A 5,308-nucleotide genomic window follows, 5' to 3' on the forward strand; every position below is an offset into this window, starting at 1 on the left:
GTTAAGAACAGAGGGCTGTTAAGAACAGAGGGCTATTAAGAACAGAGGGCTGTTAAGAACAGAGGGCTGTTAAGAATAGAGGGCTATCGAGAACAGAGGGCTGTTAAGAATAAAGGGCTGTTAAGAGTATTTGTAAAGGTATAAAGGGCTGTTAAGGGTATTTGTAAAGGCATAGAGGGCTGTTAAGATCTATAGAAGTAACAGAAGGCTATTAAGGGTATTTGTAAAGGCAGAAGGCTGTCGAGATCTGTAAGGACATAAAGGGCTGTTAAGAACAAAGGGCTGTTAAGAACAGAAGGCTGTTAAGGGTATTTGTAAAGGTATAAAGGGCTGTTAAGATCTATAAGAGTAATAAAGGGTATTTACGACACGCTTATTTACATGTAAACAAAGCTAAATCTTGTAGTCTAGTTACGTAACATAAAATCACGTGATATTATACTTACTATATAAGTGTCTAGAACTATCCTTTATAAGTACTTTACTTAAAAACTAAGTTAAATCTATTTAAATCTAGTTAATTCTAAGTTAATTCTAAGTTAATTCTAAGTTAATTCTAAGTTTAATCTAGTTAAACTTAATTAAATCTAGTTAAATTTATTTAAAACTTAGTTAAAACTTAGTTAAAACTACTTAAAACCTTTAAAACTTAGTTTAGAACTTTTTAAAACCTTTAAAACTTAGTTTAGAACTTTTTAAAACCTTTTAAAATTAGATTAGAACTAAGTTAAGCTTATAAATCTAGGTTAATATAAACTTAATACTAGCTTAACTATTTCTTAAATAAAGAGCGGTCAGCCTGTAAGTACCTTGTTCTACGCTTGTATTATTCTAAACTGTCTAAGAAAATCATAATATCGTTAAGTAAGAGTATTGTCTACTACTCTTTAAATACTTTTAATATAGCTTTCTTAGTAGCGCTACTAGTTAGATTAGATTAGTAGCCTCTAGTAAAGTATAGTAGGCGTAGGACTAGTTGTAGTATAGCTAGAAAGATCGTGCCTAGTTACTAGACTTTAGTCTTTAGGATCTGTTATATACCTTATCTCTTTTTCTAAGTAATTATTAGTAGTGTAATACGTTGTATAAGAGGGTGTTCTTAGTCTACTATCTATAGTCGTATCGTAAAGCGTAGTTTTGTATCTTTAAGAGCGGCTATTACTAAAGAGAGGCCTATATTATAAAAGAGAGTAACGTTTAGAGTAGTCTTTTAGACTAGTAGTACTCCTTACGTAGCTAAAGTAATTGTCTTGTCTATAATGTCGACATACTAGCCGTTTTATATACTAACTGTCTAGTTCTTATCGCCTTACTAATAGTGTAGTACCTTAGTCTGTCTACTATACTATACCTTTATACTATATAGTATTAAAGGTAGTATACATATAATAACTACCTTCTAGAGTAAGCTAGCTAGTAGCCTATATATAGTTTATATAAGTCTACAGATATAGTAAGCTACTTTCTGTACTTTAATAGCCTTCTTAAAGATGTACCTCTTAAAGGTAAGTTTTCTATTAAACTAGACACTAAGCTACTTAAGGGCCGGCTACGCGCCTTCTTATAAGGCCTCTATAATTAGAGTAATAATAAGTTTGTCGTTAACTATATACTACGTTATATAGTCGTCTTCTTTTCTAGACAGGTATATTATTTTAAGCTTTTCTAGTATAAAAAAGATCTTGTTTTTAGCCCCTTAGGCTAAAATGTCCTTTACGTCCTTAGTAAAGAGTTATACGTTATTATTTAGTAATCTTATAGTATAGTAAAGGTAGCTGTCGTCTATATATCTAAAGCGTAGTTTAGTATCCTGTAAAAAGAGCTCTATAAGGTAAAGTATATAGAGTACTAATAAGAGTAAAGAGCCTTAAGAAGTACTATACAAGACCCTATACTCTATTGTAATTAATTTTTCTAGTCTAACCTAGACCTTTTGTTCTATAAGAAAGCTATAAACAAGTTAGAGTAGAGAAAGTAGCTAACCTTACTACGTTATACAGGTAAGTAGGTACTAGAGGAGTAGCGCGTTAAATACTCTTTATACGTCTATCGTAACTATTGTAACTTTAAGTCTAGCCGCTATAGCTACCTTAACGTTATAAGTAAAGGATATAACTAGATCTATCACTAATTACTTTAGTAAGGCCCTACTATATTATAGGCTAAGGATGCCGTTCGTAAGGACTGTCTACACGATCTGTTAGGTAATAACCTGTTCTAGCCTTTTTAAGATATATAAGAGTAAGGCGATTAGTTACTAAGATTAGAGTAATGTCTTGTCTTTCTTACTTACCTTAAGTAGTATAGCTACCTTTATAAGCTTTTATAACTCTAGAAAGTAGTTAAGGGTAAGGTACCTACTAAATAGGCCGTAGATCCTATACTTAACGTACTCTTAGTAGGCCTAAAAAAGGCGTACTATAACCTTATCTATACTAAGCGACGTACTTAATACACTAATAGTATTATACTCTACTTCTTTAATTAATACTAACTAGGTCTATAGAAGGTTGCCGGGTCTGTCCTAGCCCTTAAGTAAGTCTGTGTTAAGATCGTCTGTTATAGTAAAGCGCTCTAGGATTCCTCTCTAAAGGGCCTCGGCCTTCTCTAAGGTGTTCTTTATTGTAACTCTGTCTATCTCTAAAGGTAGTACCTTAAGAGTAAAGGTAAGCTTATACTAGCTAATAACCTTATAAAGCGATTTGTTATTACTTATATTATTAATTATATGTCTCTAGTAGTCTTGTTTTACCTTATAGACAGTACTAAGGAACTCTCTTATTATAAGGAGAGTCTTACTATCTAGGTTACTATTATAGCGTTATATATCTAGGTAATTACTATACGTAGTTTTGTATTCTAGTATCTACTAAAGGGTCTTACCTCTCTCCTTATAGTCTAGTTTACTAACTGTCTAGATAGCTAAGTTAAAGACTTCTGTAAGGCTAGTAGTGTATGTATTAAGAAGCGCGGTCTCTCTAATGTTCTACAGGTCTAAAAGGCTTACTATACTGTTCTTAACTAGCCTTACAAACTTAGGTAGCTCTACTTTTAGTACCTGGAAGTAGTACTAGTCTAGAGAGACTACCTGTCACGGCTTATAGCGTGACACGGCTACGGTATCTATAGCCTGCGCTATTATAGCAGGCACGCTATACTAGGGATTACTATAGTAAACAGAACTTTAGGTAGTAAGAATAGATTATTAATCTTTTACAAAACTATAGAAACTTACCTTATATAGTAACATTTAGTAGTAATCCTTCTAAAACTAGCTCTACTAGGGCACTAGCACGTTATAGTACGTCGTACTAGTAGCCTCGCGCTATACTAACGATCTTAGACCTCTTATTACTCTCTTCTTAACAAATTACATCTTATTAACAGATTATTAAGGATTATTAATAGATTATTAAGGATTACTAACAGATTATTAAGGATTATTATAAAGCGTCTCTTACGCTATATACATTTATAGTAGCGTTTCTAATTAGACGCCTTTAAATCAAGGCGGTAGTAGCCTACCTTAACATCTTATACTATAGTTAGTAAAGAGACAGTTCTACTTACTTAACAAATCAGAAAGTTTACTAAAGTAAGCGATTCCTTTACTAAACAGGTACTAGCGTTAACACAATCGATCGTCGACCACGTTCTCGAATTAGTAGAGGACTTAACAGGTATTGTGTATCTAGACAAGTAGGTTATTAACAGACTAACGCTCTGCTAAGCGATTAAACGCTACTATAGCAAACATTATAGCAGAGTTAAACATTAAACATTTACGACGTAGCGGATCGATTTTATTAAGGGCGAGCTTACTCTTACAGATTAAAGAAAATAATATAGCGTTAGGGTTAGAAACAAACAAAGGAGCGTTAGGGTCAGGAAACAGAAGAGCGACCTCTAGACTATTAGAAGCTAATTAGAAGGCTATTGTACAAAGGGTTGTACGCCTGCTTAACGACTAAGGTAGGAGACCTAACAACAACGTAATTAACAATAAGGGTCCTAGACAAGATACAGATACATAGTACTAATAGTAGCTTATAGTAGAGGTAGTAGGGCTCTTTAACCCTACGTTTAGTAGTAAAGAAGCCGAACTAGGTATAGTCTCTTAAGGAAAGTATACTATATATACAGACGTATACTTATATACTAATCGACTATAGTATCTTATAAAGTAGTATTTAGAGAAAGTAGTACAAGACATCTAGACGACATGCTTATAAGGCAAGGCGTTACTTTAGTACTCTATAGAGTTTACTAAACTTAAAAGAGAGTTTCTAATAGACGTAAGTATAGAAAAGATCTTTAAGGAGATAAACAGACGCTTTTATAAACGCCTTAAGGTAGCTTATATAGTGTTAAATATAGAGAGATTTATAATAGTAGATTTATAAGACAGTAAGTCGATACGTGCCTTTTTAATGTAAATGTTCTGTCTATTACGCTTACTAGAGAGCGAATCGACTTTTTAAAACCTCTTGTTAGTATAGACTATACTTGACCTATAGATCTAGCTCTATGTATTATGTCTTATAAAAAACACGTTGATTAAAAGGTTTTATAAAGAGATAGACTTAAAGACAGCGGCCCTAGTTAACTTCGTAAGTAGACAACAGTAGCTAATACTAGGTAGTAGATTCTTAAATAAAGGCAGGCCCTCTTTTCGTTAGAATTAGTTTAGTCTACGACCCTAACAACCGCCTTAATATTAGTACTAGTTATAGTATCTATAGTAGACGTACCCTTAGCAGGCGTCTATATAACAGGGGTATTAGCCTTAACTATACTAGCTACTATAAGGTCTTTAGCTACAAGGTCTACAGACTTAATAATAGCTAGTGTGTTAACTACTAATATAGCTAAGCGGCTTGTATAGTAATAACGGTAAGAACTAGGACAATAATAAGGGCGGAGGCTATAAGAACAAGAACTAGAACAAGAACACCTAAGGTACTAACTACTAACCCTAGAACTAATATTAAGGGTAATGTCGACCGCTATAGATTACTACTAGTAACGTATACGTAAGAAACAATCAGGAATACTAGCTATAACTAGTACGAGCGTACTAAGTAACGGCTGAAGAGGTACCTAACAAGAGTAACAATACTATAGTAGCGTATTATGTACAGGACGAATCTTAGGACGACATAGCTAAGCTACTACTTAGATTTAGTAAGAGGGATTTTACTAACACAAACTATACTTAAGAAGAAGAGTTCTACAACGACCTAATTACTAACTTTATAAAGGTTAACTTTGTATTAAGTAACGCGACAAACAACGACTATAACTATAG

This window comes from Amorphotheca resinae, assembly GCF_003019875.1.
Source record: "Amorphotheca resinae ATCC 22711 unplaced genomic scaffold M430scaffold_5, whole genome shotgun sequence".
Taxonomy (NCBI): domain Eukaryota; kingdom Fungi; phylum Ascomycota; class Leotiomycetes; order Helotiales; family Amorphothecaceae; genus Amorphotheca; species Amorphotheca resinae.